Genomic DNA, 19,736 nt, shown 5'->3' with positions numbered 1-19,736 from the left:
TTACTACTATGTTAAGTATTTCGTTCGAACCTTGAATGGTCTTTGTGAACCCAAATACTTGTTTCATACCTTCAGTCTTACAAATAACTTTCATTCTTCTATTTTAAGACTCATACTATCATCTGTTGTTGAACTATAGCGATTTAGTTCATGAGACACATACATTTTCCATTCTATGAAATTCTTATCCTTGTCTTTTCAATCTATAGTTGAAGGATGCCTCCGCGTAGGAATCCAAGGAGAAACAACGGTGAGGAAGCACCTATACCACCACCACCTCCACCACCCCAATTTGATGCTGTAATGTTTCAGGCAGCAGTCACCGCAGCGGTGGCAGCTGCCATGTCACAGATCAATAACTCAAGTGCTAATGGCTCGGGATCTGGCACACACCCATCCAACCATGGCGAGAGTCATGGACCACCTCGAGAATGCACCTATAAGGACTTCACTAATGCCAAGCCCCGGATGTTTCATGGTACTGGTGGTGTAATGGCCCTGAGGCAGTGGATTGAAAGGACGGAGGCAGTCTTTGAAATCTGCTCCTGCCCCGAGCACAGCAAGGTCAAATTTGCAACTTTCACCCTTCTCGATAAAGCTTTAACTTGGTGGAATGGCCATGTTAAAGTACTTACCCTAATTGTGGAAAACTCCATAAGCTGGGAGAGCTTGAAGGCCATGATGATGAGAGAATACTGCCCACGGGGAGAAATTCAAAAGCTTGAACACGAGCTATGGACTCTCGGAATGGTGGGTACCAACATCGCTACTTATACCAACAGATTCTGCGAACTGGCAATCCTTTGTCCAGATATGATTGCTCTCGAGAGCAAGAAGATAGAAAGGTACATCTGGGGTCTGACACCCCAAATGCGATCAAGCGTGTTAGCCTCTAAACCTGACACCTTTGAAAGTGCTAAGGAACTGGCACAATCTCTGATCGACTACGGAGGTCATCAGAACTCAACCACTTCTGCACCAGCACCACAGAAAGGAAACAACAACAACAACAAATACAACAACAACAGCAACAACAACAACAATGGCAGGAAGAGAGCGTGGATGAAAGGGAAGGGTGGGTCTTCCTAAGAATCCGCAAAGAAACAACTGGTGTCAGTAAATGCTGCCACTGTACCTGCTACAGCCCTACAAATACCTACCCAACAAAGCCTTATATAGCCAACCTCCCAAAATGCACCAAATGCAATTACCACCACCATGGACCTTGTCGAGATATGCAGTGCGCCAACTGCAGCAGGAAAGGACACACAACCCGTTTCTGCAAGGAACCCGCAAAGCCGATCACTCAAGTTCCCGGTGCGGGTGTAGGGCAGGCTTGCTATGGTTGTGGCGAGGTGGGCCACTACAAGAGAAACTGTCCTAAGGCAGCAGGCACTGGAGGTGTGGGACGAGTTTTGGCAATAGGCCACGATGAAGCTGTAGCTGACCCAACTATAGTTGCTGGTACGTTCCTTCTCGATAATTCATACGCATGCATATTATTCGATAGTGGAGCGGAGAGAAGCTTCGTGAGTCAAAACTTTATTCATTTACTTAAACCTAAACCTAGCAAGTTAGAAAAATCATTCACTGTAGAGATGGCCAATGGAAAAACCGAAAACACAAATTGCATATACATGGGTTGTACGTTAACATTAGATGGCCATTTTTTCCCAATTAATCTCATGCCGGTTCAAATTAAAAGTTTCGACGTCATAGTCGGCATGGATTGGTTGAGTCTTCTTCGCGCCGACATCATGTGCTTTGAGAAAGCAGTCCGTCTTAACCTCCCTAACAGCGAAACATTAGTTATCTACGGCGACAAATCTAGTGCAAACCTTCACATCATTTCGTGCATCCAAGCTCGAAAGTGCTTGCGGAAGGATTGTCGAGCATTCCTAGCGCACATCGTTGATACAAGTCAAGAACTGAAGGACATCAAGAGCATCTCGGTAGTACGCGACTTTCCCGATATCTTTCCAGAAGAACTACCAGGATTACCACCGCAACGCCAAGTCGAGTTCAGAATCGACTTAATTCCAGGAGCTACCCCAGTAGCGAAGTCGCCTTATCGTCTTGCACCAGTAGAGATGCAGGAACTTTCCAGTCAACTTAATGAACTCCTTCACAAAGGGTTCATAAGACCAAGTTTCTCACCTTGGGGAGCACCGGTCTTGTTTGTAAAGAAGAAAGACGGATCGTTCCGTATGTGCATCGACTACAGAGAGCTGAACAAACTTACTGTCAAGAACCGCTATCCTCTACCCCGTATCGACGACCTATTCGATCAACTTCAAGGGGCGAACTACTTATCCAAAATAGACCTGCGATCCGGATATCACCAATTACGAGTTCTAGAGGGGGACATTCCAAAGACAGCCTTCCGAACTCGTTATGGACACTACAAATTCATGGTGATGCCGTTCGGATTAACCAATGCACCAGCAGTATTTATGGACCTAATGAATAGGGTATGCCGCCCTTACTTGGATCAGTTCGTCATCGTCTTTATCGATGATATAGTTATCTACTCTCGAAGTGAGGAAGAGCATAGTCAACACCTACGAAAGGTCCTAGAAACACTGCGAATGGAGAAACTCTATGCGAAGTTCTCTAAATGCGAATTTTGGATTCGAAGAGTCGAATTTTTAGGTCACGTTGTTAGCGAGAAAGGTATACACGTAGACCCCTCCAAAATTAAGGCTATTGAGAACTGGTCGGCACCAAAGACACCTACAGAAATTCGTCAATTTCTAGGTCTAGCTGGCTACTATCGCAGATTCATAAAGAACTTTTCGAGCATTGCGAAACCTCTTACTTCATTAACCGAGAAAGGTGTGGCCTTTGACTGGGAAGCGAAACAAGAGAAGGCATTCCAGACACTAAAGCAGGCCTTGTGCACCGCGCCGATACTATCCCTCCCCGAAGGGATAGAAGACTTCGTAGTGTATTGCGATGCGTCAAATCAAGGACTTGGTTGTGTTCTTATGCAGAGAGGGAAGGTTATCGCTTATGCCTCCCGACAGCTTAAGACACACGAAGTGAACTATACGACACACGACCTCGAGTTAGGAGCAGTGGTATTTGCTCTGAAGATTTGGAGGCACTACTTATACGGAACAAAGAGTACCATATTCACCGATCACAAGAGCCTTCAACACATTTTCGATCAGAAGGAACTCAACATGCGACAACGACGATGGGTTGAGTTACTGAATGACTACGAATGCGAAATTCGTTATCATCCTGGCAAGGCCAACGTAGTAGCCGACGCCCTCAGTCGAAAGGAATACACTGGTCGGAGGGTCAAATCTCTGACCATGACTATCCATTCCCACTATCCACACAAATTAAGGAAGCACAAATGGAAGCTTTGCAACCTGAAAATGTGGCGGGTGAATCCCTGCGAGGAATGGAGAAGAATTTAGAAGTCAAGGGTGGCGGAGCCTACTATCTCATGGACCAAATCTGGACCCCAAATCATGGTGGTTTCAGAAACGTAGTCATGACCGAGGCTCACAACTCAAGATATTCCGTTCACCCGGGTTCAGATAAAATGTATCTGGATCTTAAGAAACTGTACTGGTGGCCTAACATGAAAGCAGAAATTGCTACCTTCGTGAGTAAATGTCTTACTTGCGCTAAGGTTAAGGTCGAGTATCAGAAACCGTCAGGACTACTACAACAACCAGAGATACCGGAATGGAAATGGGAGTGGATTACTATGGACTTCATAACCAAGTTACCCAAGATGACAAGTGGACTCGATGCCATATGGGTCATTGTCGACAGATTGACCAAATCCGCACATTTCCTACCCATCAAGGAGACTGACAAAATGGAGAAGCTTACAAGAACTTACTTAAGGGAAGTAGTGCGAATGCATGGCGTTCCGATATCCATTATCTCCGATCGAGATAGTAGATTCACTTCAAGATTCTGGCAGTCACTACAAAGTTCCCTGGGAACTAGGCTAGACATGAGTACAACCTACCACCCACAGACAGACGGAAAAAGTGAGAGAACAATAAAAACTTTAGAAGACATGCTGAGAGCCTGCGTGATTGACTTTGGAAAGGCATGCGATATTCATTTACCCCTTGTCGAATTTTCATACAACAATAGCTATCATACAAGCATAAAGGCTGCTCCGTTTGAAGCCCTCTATGGTCGAAAGTGCAGATCCCCTCTGTGCTGGACTAAAGTTGGCGATACCCAGTTAGCTAGAGGAAGAGTTCCTGAAAGCACTCTCACAGGTCCGGAGATCATACGTGAAACAACAGAGAAGATCGTTCAGATTCGTGAACGATTGAAAGCCTCAAGAGACCGACAGAAAAGCTACGCTGACCAAAGGAGGAAACCTTTGGAATTCCAGGTAGGAGACCACGTCTTATTAAAGGTCTCACCGTGGAAGGGTTTAATACGATTTGGAAAGCGGGGGAAACTGAATCCAAGATACATAGGGCCTTTCGAGATTCTTGCCAGAATCGGCCCTGTGGCTTACAAGCTTAACCTACCGCGCGAACTTAGTAACATTCATCCAACCTTCCACGTCTCAAACTTGAAAAAGTGTCTTTCCGACGAGACTCTTGTTATTCCACTCGACGAGATCGAGATCAACGAGAGCCTCAACTTTGTGGAAGAACCAGTAGAAATCATGGACCGAGAGGTCAAACAAACAAAACAAAGTCGCATACCCATCGTGAAGGTTCGCTGGAACGCCAAGCGGGGACCCGAATTCACATGGGAACGCGAAGATCAGATGAAACAAAAGTACCCTCATCTCTTTCATGTTCACTAGTATCTTTACTACTTTAAATTTCGGGACGAAATTCTCTCTAACGGGGGGATGATGTGACAACCCGATATTTCAACTCTTTGTAACGACCAAAATGGATCAAGTATTGTAACCACTTCTGAGTAATAAAATTTACTTTCATAATAAAATGTACAAATAATTTCTATTTAATTTCCTTCTATGATTAAATGTCTTTGAACCATGATCGTACGTGAAAAGAACGCCCAAATCCGACTTCATATAGCGAAGTTATGATTTTTCCAAGTTCGGCTTAGCAACAGACAGCTAAAAACTCGAATCAGAGATCGAGCGACTTTTGGCCGGAATGACCTAAACGAGAATCGAAGGTCTCAACATTAGTATTCCAGCGGTAAAAAGTCTGGCAAAAACCGACATCAGATAAAGAAGTTATGAATTTTCAAAGAAATTCCTTAAACACGATGGGTTTTTAATAAATAATAAAAAAATAATTTCGGAATTTGCCGACGGAGTCTAAACGAAAGTTGTAGAGCGTAGTCTCACCTACGCGAGGATATAAAGACCATCGAAAACGGAGTTCGTATGAAGAAGATATGAATTTTTGAAGTTTATTAAATAAATTAATTATTTATTTTATTCAAAATTCGGATATTATCCGAAGGGGAGTCAGCGTCCTCATCCGAGGTACGCGCTGCGTACTCCTGTACGCCCCGCGTAACCGAGAGGATTGGCCTCTGATCGTCCACGTCGCGCTATCCGAAGAAACCGACCCGTCCGAAGCCCCGACCCGTCCGACCCGACGTCCCATCCGACCCGACGTCCCATCCGACCCGCGTACCCAGCAACCCGTCCCATCCGAACCGAGGCAGTCGAGGCTTCGGTCATGCATGACGTACGCGTACGCGCTGCGTACGAGCGTACACCCCGCGTACCGAGGCAGACCAGCCTTACTATAAATAGGATGCGAGGGTTTCCAAAGAAAGGGTTCATTTCTCTTCTCAATCTCTCTCAACTTTGCCTCGTTTTCCGTGTCCGTTCAAACCCGAAGCTCTGGTCTTTTTGGCTCAAGTCCCGAAGGTCGATTTTACTCCCGAGATTCCCGAGAATCCCGAGGAAAATCCGTTTCCCGAGACGAAACTCTGCCCGGTTTTCCATCTCGCTATCTCCAAAACTTTCAAGTGAGTTTCATACCCCTTAATCAACCGTTTTAATTATTCTAAATACTTTTATATGCTTTCAAGGGGGGGATTACAAGTAAAACACACGAGTATTATCTTGTGTTACATAAAGAAACTCTTTTATATACTGTTATATATTCAAATCACATGCGATTTATAAACATTTAAAGGAACTTTTATATATATATAACATATGTCACAATAGCATTTTACCTTTTTAAAATATAATGTTGTTGTAATGCATGTATAAACTAAACTGTTCTTAGATTTTTCTTGTCTATCCTAGACTCTACACCAAAAATCTATACTTTCATAAACAAGTGATTCCTTTTCTCAATATTTCTAAACAAACAAGACACACTTTTAGGAAACTATAATAGGTATAGTTTTACAAACAGATTTCTAACTCTTATGTACTAGAAACACATATTTCAAGAAGTTTACTTTCGTATACAAGAACAAACGTAACATTTTAACAAGTAGATCTGTTTTTATACCACGGTTTTGTGAGACACTAACTTCATGTACGTTCGAGTACACATTTCAAGTCCTGTATTATATACCAGAATCCCTTGGAGGGGGAGCATGGTGTTTGTGTATAGATCTATACGGGCTTGACAACCCGCGCCCTGACTGTTAGCTGCAGTCCACCGTTTGGGGTGACAAACGTCATAACATTCCAACGCCTGAAGAACGTTGTGTATAGGCATTCAGAGTCAATAGTATGGTTATAAAACTCACAAGGGGTATTAAAAATGCATTGATTTACAAGGTTTTCAAACTCATTGGTTATTTTACATTTACATACATTTTGGAAACAAACATGGGTCTTGAGTGAAGGCTACTTTTATAATAGTAGAAAATATAGGATTTTCTAAACACAAGCAAACAAAGATAAAACATTTCATTTCATTCAAACATTGTCACTTAAATACTTATGAAATTCACCAGCTTAAATGCTGATCTACTCTTTCAAAATTACTTGTATGTCCCAGGAAATCAGTAATTTCAGGTATTCATTTCGCTTTTGATGAAGGGATGCTGCGGCGCCAGTTTAATCTCATATTTTGACATCATATTGTAATTGGTTTTTGAACATCTAACTTTTGACAAATGTAAACTTTCAATTATATATATGATGGTTGTATTGCTTTCTTTACTATGTATTCATTTGTTACGTTACCACATGAAGTCATCCGCCCCCGAACGTTTCCGCCGTTCAGGTTTGGGGGTGTGACATACACACATCTCGGATGGTATCTAAGAATAGAAAGCTCCCCCACAAGCTCTTGGAGCGTCGACCTTCACCGGCCAGCTATCAGTAACATGCAAAGCAGTAGGAGAAGAAGCCTGGGCTGATCCCTGAGTGAGCTGAGGACACTCGACCTTCCGGTGGCCAGTCTGGTTGCAATGAAAGCAAACCGGAAATCCCTTGGGGCAGTCCTTCGCCATATGCCCCTCATTGCCATAGTTGTAGCAAATCCCTGCTCGGCAAGATCCCTCATGACTCTTGCCACACTTTCCACAAGTCCAACCCCTCTGGCCTCCTACTCACATATCAGCGGGCTTAGCCCGCTTAGTCGCCACCTACGACTGTACTGGTCTCTTGTCTCTACCCTGAGACTTCCTCCTCTTTAGCCTGAAACTCCAACTCAATCTCCCTCATCCTGGCATTAGTCTGTAGCTCAGTCAATGTCCGATATGATGAGTTCTCCATGAACTCCCAAATATCTTGCCTCAAAATGCTCAAGTATCGGCTCATGCGTGCCTGCTACGTAGACATGTGCTCAGGGAAAAACAACACCCTCTCATGAAACATCCTCGTAATCTCTGTCATGGTTTCTGTCTTCTGCTTGAGAGAAAGAAACTCCTAGGCCAATCACTCCCTCTCCACTTGGGGAACGTACTCATATCGGAATAACTAGGTAAAGCTCGCCCAAGTCACTGATGCATGGTCTGCAGGAGAATAATCAGTCGTTATAAACCTCCACTAGTTCTTCGCTCCCAAGCGAAGCTGGTTCAACGTAAATCGAACCTTCAGGTCCTTAGGGCATGAAAAAGTGTAGAAACATCCATCGATGTCAGAAATCCATCGCACAGCAGCAATCTTGTCGTGGTTCCCGTTGAACTCTGGTGGCTTCGTGTTGCTGAACTCTCGAAGTAACAACAAATCACCTCCCTGTGGCCTCGTAGTTGCAAGGGCTATGGCGGCTGCGACAGTAACAACCTCTATGACAACAGCATATCGCTTGTCCAAAGTCTCAATCAATGTGGTCTTAATAGACCTGAACATCTCAGGAATGGCCTCTCTGATAGTCGCATTCATCTCCTCGTCAATGATCATGCGGATCTCCTCATCACTAGTTCCACCACCCCTGGGATTGTTGCGGGTAATCTCCATAGTCTTTCTGAAACACAAAACAAAAATCTTCAGGAACTGGTTAAAGCACACACTCGATTACCCACCCCTACATGCTCCTTAGCATCCTATGGTTCTTACTTTGGTCGCATACAAATATAGTGCTTTCAGTAGTACGGGCCCAATACTACCTTCCACACCAACCCATAGTCGCCCCAAGTCCTCCTCCTAGGATCCTAATTCACAAGTACTCTAGATATCAAACTACTCTCTCAGTAGATTCCTCAAATGCACATCTAGGTAACTCTCCTAGTTTACTCCTCAACTCAAAACTCTCTCTAAAAGATCCCTGCCATGTACCACTACTCAGCACCCACAAAGCAAATAGTAGATAATATCAATCAGTAGCATCTTCTAGGCTAAAGCATCATGAATCAGACAAATCTAGCTCTAAATTCCTGAAATACCTAGCCTATCATCTAGCATGCATCTCTAATATCTCATAAGTATCTCATTTCATAATATAAACAAGTATGGGTATTTTGGGAAAATCACTGCTCGGGCTTTGGCTGATTGTACACACTACTTCATCTTGTTTCCTTTTAAAAACTTCTACTCGTTTAGAAAATCATTTCTTTTTAGAAAAGTTCCTCAAATCCTCAGTGTGAGTCTAGACATACCCGAGGGTACAACTGAATCCCTCAAACCAAGGGTCTGATACCAACTTGTAACACTCTAAATTTTCAAATAAAATTTTCATTTTTAAATTCACACAAAACATAGTTAAAACTACTTAAAACTTAATTTTGTATATTGTTCCAAACAGAAAACAATAAATTTTTTAACATTATCCCAGAATCCTCGAAAAACATAATCAACTAGCTGGTGTGTACAATCATGCTGACGCCTTCCCGCGATCCCGAGATGTACCTGAAACACATTTCATACAACACTATAAGTACAAAGCTTATGAGTTCCCCAAAATACCACACACAAATAATTAGCCTCTCGTGGCTATATCTCGATAAGGACCCTCCGATTATGTGTCTCAATGAAGACCCTTCGGTCTCACAACTCGTTTTGGAGCCTCTGGTCCTAACTCAATAAGGCGCAGAATAATATACAACATAAATCACAAAGACCGAATGCAGAATATCACATAACCCAGTAAACACATAAGACCCTTCGGTCGATAACACACCCTCCGGTCCCACAATAATTACCACTCAGGTAAGTAAAGTGAGAAGACTCACTCGTCAGTAAAGCAAGTATGTCTCGTACTCAACGGTAGGTCTAGACTCTGCCTACATATATCATAATCATCTCTAATTAACTATTCATAACAAAAACTCTAAAGATGTTAAGCTAACCCCCTTTACTAATGCTCGAAAAGGGTACAAGACCATTTTACTCCTCCATGGCCTCCAAAGTCCACAACATGACCAAACCCTAAATGTCAATGGAAGTCAACGCTCAAGTCAACAGTCCATGTTGACCCAACTCATCAAGTGCATCTATGCGACTCGTCGAGTTTCTCTTATTCTCAGAAAAATGGGAAAAATCCAACTTAACTCGCCGAGTTGCCTCACCAACTCGTCGAGTTTGTACAACATCCAGGGTAACGGGGGAAACCCTAACCAACTCATCGAGTTGGCTCACCAACTTGTCGAGTTCCTTCATACCTTTCTCTCATTCAGAAGCTTTTTAGTGAGACTAAAGCCCCAAACTCTAGATCTAGCATTCTAAGGCTAAAATACCACGTAAAGCATCTAAGGCTAAGTTTGCCAAAACAAATCTCGGCAAAGGGTTTAAGGCATGGAAGTTGGCCATAGCTTGATAAAGCTTGAATCTTTAGGCCTAAGGAACCTAGTATTGTCCAGATCTGAAGTCTTATCTTCAAAGCATGCTCAAACAACTGAATGAATAAAAAAGAAGGTAGAAATAGCCATAAACTCTCTAACGGAGATATCTAACAAACAAGTGATCAAGGTAGTGGTTTTTTTACCTCTAAATGGTCGTTAACACTAAATAAATGCCATATCCAGAGACTCCTTCTCATTCCAAGCCTTTTACTTGATGGGTTCTATGGCTCCATGCATGAGTTACTACCCTTGGAAAGGTCTTAATGGGTTAGAATGAGTTGTTGGGAGCATATATGGCATATAAAAGCATAAAGTTCCCAGTATGCTTAATGGGGAATGTGCTTTGTTTGTTTGTACGCTAGGCGTACCAATCTATATACTACGTGTACAATCGAAGAATCCAGTACGCTTAGCGTACTTTTGTAGTATGACGGGTGTATGCTCGGCTGTGGGGATTGTGTTTCGGTGGACTTTTTGGGCCAATTACACTTCACTTAGCTTTGGGCCTGGACCGTTTGGAGATGTTGGGCCTTGAGAATTGCTTTGGGCTACTGATGTCATGTTTAGGCTTTATTGAGCCATGTTGCCCATTATAGCTTTAGACTTTAACCTTAGGCCCATTAATGAAGGATAGACTTTTGGGCTCTCATGGAGGAATTTGAACTTAGGATTGTGGGCCTTTTTGGCTAAGTTGTTTTATAATTCTAATTAGGGTTATTTGTGTCATTGTTCAGTGTGAAATTTTAGACTGCTAGTCGATCAGCTTGTAACGACTGGATCCTGGTATGTATATAATTTATTATTTTTTCAGATTATAAGAGCAACTCGATGAGTTGGAATCCCCAAACTCGACGAGGAGAGATTATAAAGGCCGCGTAAATAAGCGACCTAATAGACGAGTAGACCGGATGGAATGAAACCCTAATTTCCAGTGTTTTGCACCCTATTTAAAGGTCTTAATCTTCCCTCACTAGCCCCTCATCAGCCTCCCTAAAACCCTAAATCATATTGTGAGCTCCTTTTGAGAAACTAGAGGTTTTGAGTGGATTTTTGTGTGTTCTTGTGCTTGGTGAAAGACTTGGAAGAACTAGAAGGTCATTGAGCTTGAGGAGAAGCACTAGATATGGGATCTTGTCCATCTTTGACAACTTTCTAAGGTAAAAAGTCTCAAAATTGATGCCTAATGGCTTAGATCTCTCTTATTCTTGTTTTATGGGTTTTTTTGACCCCATTGTTGGAGCATGATAAACCTTCATAGTCCTGATGCTAATGACTTCCATTCTCAGTGTTATTTGCTCCTTAGATTCATAAAAGGGTCCTAAACCCATTAATGCCCAAGAAAAGACCATATCCATAGAAGTAGGTTGCTATATCCTCGTAATCTCTTTTATGGTTTCTGTCTTCTGCTTGAGAGAAAGAAACTCCTAGGCCAATCACTCCCTCTCCACTTGGGGAACGTACTCATATCGGAATAACTAGGTAAAGCTCGCCCAAGTCACTGATGCATGGTCTGCAGGAGAATAATCAGTCGTTACAAACCTCCACTAGTTCTTCGCTCCCAAGCGAAGCTGGTTCAACGTAAATCGAACCTTTAGGTCCTTAGGGCATGAAAAAGTGTAGAAACATCCATCGATGTCAGAAATCCATCGCACAGCAGCAATCTTGTCCTGGTTCCCGTTGAACTCTGGTGGCTTCGTGTTGCTGAACTCTCGAAGTAACAACAAATCACCTCCCTGTGGCCTCGTAGTTGCAAGGGCTATGGCGGCTGCGACAGTAACAACCTCTATGACAACAACATATCGCTCGTCCAAAGTCTCAATCAATGTGGTCTTAATAGACCTGAACATCTTAGGAATGGCCTCTCTGATAGTCGCAGTCATCTCCTCGGCAATGATCCTGCGGATCTCCTCATCACTAGTTCCACCACCCCTGGGATTGTTGTGGGTAATCACCATAGTCTTTCTGAAACACAAAACAAAAATCTTCAGGAACTGGTTAAAGCACACACTCGATTACCCACCCCTACATGCTCCTTAGCATCCTATGGTTCTTACTTTGGTCGCATACAAATATAGTGCTTTCAGTAGTACGGGCCCAATACTACCTTCCACACCAACCCATAGTCGTCCCAAGTCCTCCTCCTAGGATCCTAATTCACAAGTACTCTAGATATCAAACTACTCTCTCAGTAGATTCCTCAAATGTACATCTAGGTAACTCTCCTAGTTTACTCCTCAACTCAAAACTCTCTCTAAAAGATCCCTGCCATGTACCACTACTCAGCACCCACAAAGCAAATAGCAGATAATATCAATCAGTAGCATCTTCTAGGCTAAAGCATCATGAATCAGGCAAATCTAGCTCTAAATTCCTGAAATACCTAGCCTATCATCTAGCATGCATCTCTAATTTCTCATAAGTATCTCATTTCATAATATAAACAAGTATGGGTATTTTGGGAAAATCACTGCTCGGGCTTTGGCTGATTGTACACACTACTTCATCTCGTTTCCTTTTAAAAACTTCTAGTCATTTCGAAAATCATTTCTTTTTAGAAAAGTTCCTCAAATCCTCAGTGTGAGTCTAGACATACCCAAGGGTACAACTGAATCCCTCAAACCAAGGGTCTGATACCAACTTCTAACACTCTAAATTTTCTAAAAAAAATTTCATTTTTAAATTCACACAAAACACAGTTAACACTACTTAAAACTTAATTTTGTATATTGTTCCAAACAGAAAACAATAAATTTTTTAACATTATCCCAGAATCCTCCAAAAACATAATCAACTAGCTGGTGTGTACAATCATGCTGACGCCTTCCCGCGATCCCGAGATGTACCTGAAACACATTTCATACAACACTATAAGTACAAAGCTTATGAGTTCCCCAAAATACCACACACAAATAATTAGCCTCTCGTGGCTATATCTCGATAAGGACCCTCCGATTATGTGCCTCAATGAAGACTCTTCGGTCTCACAACTCGTTTTGGAGCCTCTGGTCCTAACTCAATAAGGCGCAGAATAATATACAACATAAATCACAAAGACCGAATGCAGAATATCACATAACCCAGTAAACACATAAGACCCTTCGGTCGATAACACAAATAAGACCCTCCGGTCGCACAATAATTACCATTTAGGTAAGTAAAGTGAGAGGAATCACTCGTCAGTAAAGCAAGTATGTCTCGTACTCAACGGTAGGTCTAGACTCTGCCTACATATATCATAATCATCTCTAATTAACTATTCATAACAAAAACTCTAAAGATGTTAAGCTAACCCCCTTTACTAATGCTCGAAAAGCGTACAAGACCATTTTACTCCTCCATGGCCTCCAAAGTCCACAACATGACCAAACCCTAAATGTCAATGGAAGTCAACGCTCAAGTCAACAGTCCATGTTGACCCAACTCATCAAGTGCATCTATGCGACTCGTCGAGTTTCTCTTATTCTCAGAAAAACGGGAAAAATCCAACTTAACTCGCCGAGTTGCCTCACTAACTCGTCGAGTTTGTACAACATCTAGGGTAACGGGGGAAACCCTAACCAACTCATCGAGTTGGCTCACCAACTCGTCGAGTTCCTTCATACTTTTCTCTCATTCAGAAGCTTTTTAGTGAGACTAAAGCCCCAAACTCTAGATCTAGCATTCTAAGGCTAAAATACCACGTAAAGCATCTAAGGCTAAGTTTGCCAAAACAAATCTCGGCAAAGGGTTTAACGCATGGAAGTTGGCTATAGCTTGATAAAGCTTGAATCTTTAGGCCTAAGGGACCTAGTATTGTCCAGATCTGAAGTCTCATCTTCAAAGCATGCTCAAACAACTGAATGAATAAAAAAGAAGGTAGAAATGGCCATAAACTCTCTAATGGAGAGATCTAACAAACAAGTGATCAAGGTAGTGGTTTTTTACCTCTAAATGGTTGTTAACACTAAATAAATGCCATATCCAGAGACTCCTTCTCATTCCAAGCCTTTTACTTGATGGGTTCTATGGCTCCATGCATGAGTTACTACCCTTGGAAAGGTCTTAATGGGTTAGAATGAGTTGTTGGGAGCATATATGGCATATAAAAGCATAAAGTTCCCAGTATGCTTAATGGGGAATGTGCTTTGTTTGTTTGTACGCTAGGCGTACCAATCTATACACTACGTGTACAATCGAAGAATCCAGTACGCTTAGCGTACTTTTGTAGTACGACGGGTGTATGCTCGGCTGTGGGGATTGTGTTTCGGTGGACTTTTTGGGCCAATTACACTTCACTTAGCTTTGGGCCTGGATCGTTTGGAGATGTTGGGCCTTGAGAATTGCTTTGGGCTACTGATGTCATGTTTAGGCTTTATTGAGCCATGTTGCCCATTATAGCTTTAGACTTTAACCTTAGGCCCATTAATGAAGGATAGACTTTTGGGCTCTCATGGAGGAATTTGAACTTAGGATTGTGGGCCTTTTTGGCTAAGTTGTTTTATAATTCTAATTAGGGTTATTTGTATCATTGTTCAGTGTGAAATTTTAGACTGCTAGTCGATTAGCTTGTAACGACTGGATCCTGGTATGTATATAATTTATTATTTTTTCAGATTATAAGAGCAAATCGATGAGTTGGAATCCCCAAACTCGACGAGGAGAGATTATAAGGGCCGCGTAAATAAGCGACCTAATAGACGAGTAGACCGGCTAGAATGAAACTCTAATTTCCAGTGTTTTGCACCCTATTTAAAGGTCTTAATCTTCCCTAACTAGCCCCTCATCAGCCTCCCTGAAACCCTAAATCATATTGTGAGCTCCGTTTTAGAAACTAGAGGTTTTGAGTGGATTTTTGTGTGTTCTTGTGCTTGGTGAAAGACTTGGAAGAACTAGAAGGTCATTGAGCTTGAGGAGAAGCACTAGATATGGGATCTTGTCCATCTTTGACAACTTTCTAAGGTAAAAAGTCTCAAAATTGATGCTTAACGGCTTAGATCTCTCTTATTCTTGTTTTATGGGTTTTTTTGACCCCATTGTTGGAGCATGATAAACCTTCATAGTCCTGATGCTAAGGACTTCCATTCTCAGTGTTATTTGGTCCTTAGATTCATAAAAGGGTCCTAAACCCATTAATGCCCAAGAAAATACCATATCTATAGAAGTAGGTTGCTATATCTTGAGATTAGGTCCATTTGAGGCATGCAAAGCCATCAAGTTGTCGACTTTACAGATGTATGCCATGGAAACAATGTAGATCTATAATTTGGAACTTTAGATCTGAGGAAAGGGCTTAATAGACTAGAACTATAAGGAACTCGTCGAGTTCAAAAAAGAACTCGATGAGTTGGGTCGAACAATCCTATTTCCGTTAAAGGGAATAACTCAGCGAGTTTGAGGAAAACTCGATGAGTTGCATCGCGTTTTCGCAATTCTGTGATTCATGGGAACTCGGCGAGTTGAAGGGTAAACTCAATGAATTGAGTCAACTCGAAGCGTTGACTTTGGCTTGACATTGACTTTGACTTGACCAAAGTTGACCTTTAAGGGTTAGGAGTATGGAATGGTATCTAAGGGGTTGTTTTGGTTAAGGGAGTGAGTAGAGCAGATTTCTGGGCAGAGACGTTTCAACTATCATCCGACAGTCAGGTGAGTTTCCTCTTGGTTTGAACGGGTCGAAGGCACCAATTCTGGCCGTGTATGTTATGTGTGCAGATTAGTAGCTAAGTGTGTCAGAGCCCGTATATTAGCATGATTTGAGTATGGATATGGAATTGATTGATAGACTTGGTTATACTTGTTGTCTGTGTGACACTTGTATGTGTGCTTAGTAGCTGAGTGTTGGCGAGGCCCGTATCTCATAGGTAGATGAGTATGGGCGAGGCCCGTATCTCATAGATAGTAAAGTGTGGGCGAGGACCTTATCTCATAGATATTTGAGTGTGGGCAAGGCTTGTATCTCATAGTTAGCGGAGTGTGGGCGAGACCCATGTCTCCTAGTTAGCCGAGTGTGGGCGGGGCCTATATCTCGTTGAGTGTGGGCGAGGCCTATATCTCCTAGTAGCGTGATTATGTCTATGGTATGTGGTATTTTGGGGGAAATTCACTAATCTTCGTGCTTACGGTTTCAGTTTTGGTTTCAGGTACTTTCGATAGCAAAAGGAAGAGCTCGGGATGACTACATTGCACACACCATGACGTTTAGCTTGGGATGTACACTCTAATGTTTTGATATGATACTCTAATTTGATACTATGATTTATGTTTTTAGATGGAATGATTTTCATAACTATGGATTATTTAATAAATAAAAATGAAAATTTTTCATGCTTTTTGGGATGTTACAAGTTGGTATCAGAGCCTTGGTTTGAGGGATTCGGGCATACTGTCAAGTGTGTCTGGACTCAAACTGAGGACCTAGTATGAAATTTTTTAAAAGAAAATCATTTTTTATAAAAATGATTTCTAAAAGAGAAAAGGGTGTGGTGCATGCAATCAGCCGAGCTCAAGTAAGTTCTCCCAAATTACCTAGACATGTTTGTCATGATATTATATGATTATGAGAACTGCATACTAGATTAGAGCTAAGGATCTAGGAAGGATTCCTTATATGCCTATTGTATGAGCTTATTGAACTACATGCTAGTACTGATTAGTCAGTAATATGATGGCCTGATTAGGATATGCATGGTTTTGTTTACTCAATGCTCAAATGCTGCTTGCTTTGTGCTTTTTAGGATCTCTAATTATCTTTAACTAACTAATAAACGAATACACTAAGTTGCATATTATCAGGACTAAATAATTTCAGAAGGTTAGGTTTAGCCTTATTTCGCAGCTCTTGCTTGAGTCCAACCGTTGTATGGAGAGACCTTTCATTTAAATAATTATTTGGTCTTAGTAATATGTAATGGTATTCGCGAGCTTGTTAGGGAAAGGTAGCAGGGACTTCTTATGCAGCTAATGTGGAGAGTGGGACGGAGATTACCCTAGGGCAAGCCTAGGATGATATTAGCGCTGAGAGTAGTAGTATTGAAAGGGACTTGGTGGAGTCAAGGTAGTTCTTGAGGAAAGTATGCATTGATGTTGTAACGACCCAATTTTCAAAAGAAAATTTTCATTTTTGAATAATCAAAACCTTTCCAGTAAACCACAAAATATCAAGAACAATTGTTTTCAAATTTACAACATCAATGATTTTATTTATAATATCAGAGTGTCCCATAAAACGCCTGAGAGAGTGCATTCCATGCCATCAAACCTTGCCCTTGCCCTTAGGCTCAGAAGTACCTGAAACAAACCAACAAATTGTAAGTTACGCTCAGTGAGTTCCCCAGAGCATACTCCACACAATCCACATAATCACATAATCCATATTAGCTATAAAAGCTACATAAACCACATAATCCATGAGTAACATATACGGATGTCGTGGACTCCTCCCAGGGTCTAACTCCAATATGCCATGGGCTCCCCCACATGATCTTACACTAAAGTGCCAAGGGCCCCCCCTATGGTCTTTAGCTGGAAAGCTATGGGCTCCACCACATGGTCTTACATCCAAGTGTCATGGGCTCCCACCATGGTCTTTACCTGAAAAGCCATGGGCTCCCCTACACGATCTTACATCCAAGATCCATGGGCTCCCCCATGGTCTTCCCTACAAGTATCACATATATAACTAGCATAACACTTAGTATGTAACCTGCTAACATACCACGTATCACTACATGAACTACTGTACCACATATCAAAGAATGGGCCGACCTTGGTGCCTTAGACCCATTAGTATGGTAATGAGACTCACTTCTTAAGAATGCTAAACTGAAACGATAAGATTCTATAAGTCCCAACGTGCAGATCTAGCTCAACTGCCTACAATCATCATGTGACTAGTTTTTTCAAAATCCCGAAATACCAAAAATACCCTCAAAGTCAAACTTGGTCAACCATGGTTAAAGTAAAGGTCAAGAATCAAAGTCAACAGTCCATGTTGACCCAACTCGCCTAGTGCATCTAGCAACTCGATGAGTTCCTTCAATGTTCAGAAAATTGGGGAAAGCCCTAACCAACTCGCTGAGTTATCTCATCAACTCGCCGAGTTACTCATCAGACCAAAAACCGTAAAAACCCGATCTAACTCGTTGAGTTTTCCCTTTCCTTAACATAATCAGTCCTTCTAGTCGAATCTAAACCTTCAAACTACACATCCAATCAGTTAAAACCAAAATACCAAGTAAAGTTGCAAACTTTACGTGCATGCATGGCCTCAAATGGCTAAAGCACCAAAACTAGGGTTCATATAATGTTTAGGACATGGAAAAGGGCCTAGACTAGGTAAAGGGAGCAACTTTATATCTATGAAGACCTATAGGTGTCTAGATCTGGAACCATATCCTCATGACAAGTCCAAATCCGAGTATGACCTCCTTTTGCACCAAAAGTGACCATATTCTTCCATAAGATGAGATCTAAGCAAATAGAGGTCAAGGTAGCAACTTTTTACCTCCAATTCGATGCTAACACCAGGTAGATGCCGGATCTAAATCCCTCTCCTCACTTCAATCTCTTCAACCTTCAAGTTTCCTTCCAAAAAGCACAAGATTCACTCTCCAAAGCTCACACACACTCAAGAAGGCACTAAAGCACGACTAGGGTTTCTCTCTGGACAGATAGGGTGATGAGGGAGGCCACAAGTGACCCATAAGTTTCTTAAATAGGGTACAAAACCCTGAAAATTAGGGTTTTCCTTTACAGTGTCTACTTATCGAGTTGGGGCCTTCCAACTCGTCGAGTAGACCCTAAGACCCGTGTCCAAAATTGATCTCTATTCGTCGAGTTGGGCTCCCCAACTCGTCGAGTCCCAGTACAAAACCCTAAAAACTTAAAAATCAAATGATACCTAGAACAGGCTTTACAGGTGTGGAAGGTAGTATGGGCCCGTACTATTGAAAGCAGATGATCCATACTCAAATCAAGGAAGGCTAAGATGAACCCTGGGAACTTGTAGTATGTGAAATCCCTCCAGTTATGATGAGTATTCTGATCATTTTTATGGTGTATTTTCAGTATGTTGATGCTACCCACTTGGCCAGTTGGAAGCTCTAGTGCGGGCGTGGGATCAGGCTCGGGCATTGGAGCTGGACATCTCGATGATTAGATGAGGGAGTTCATCTCATCTGAGATCACGTGCAATATCATTGACCAGACTCCTGTGATCTTCGGTACGGTCAAGGAGGGCATTTTGGAGATTTTGGATGAGAGATTGGGTGCATTTCGCACTAAGACGGCGACCATGATGGGGGCACGCACGATGACATTCAGGGAGTTCCAATCTTGTGGGGCTACAGACTACCATGGGGTTAGGGACCCTATCGCTACCAGTAGATGGTTGGCGGATGTCACCAATGCCTTTCGCACCAACAGATGTCCTGAGGGGGACAAGGTCTGACTTGCTTCCTGTCTTTTGAAGGATAGAGCACGCGACTGGTGGGAGGAGGTTGGGCATGCTATTAGTGATGCAACCCTTGATACTCTGACCTGGAGCGACTTCTCGACCAGGTTCATGGTCGAGTTTGCACTTG

Source organism: Lactuca sativa, chromosome 4 (genome assembly GCF_002870075.4).
Source record: "Lactuca sativa cultivar Salinas chromosome 4, Lsat_Salinas_v11, whole genome shotgun sequence".
NCBI lineage: Eukaryota > Viridiplantae > Streptophyta > Magnoliopsida > Asterales > Asteraceae > Lactuca > Lactuca sativa.
This window is presented reverse-complemented; position numbering follows the sequence as displayed.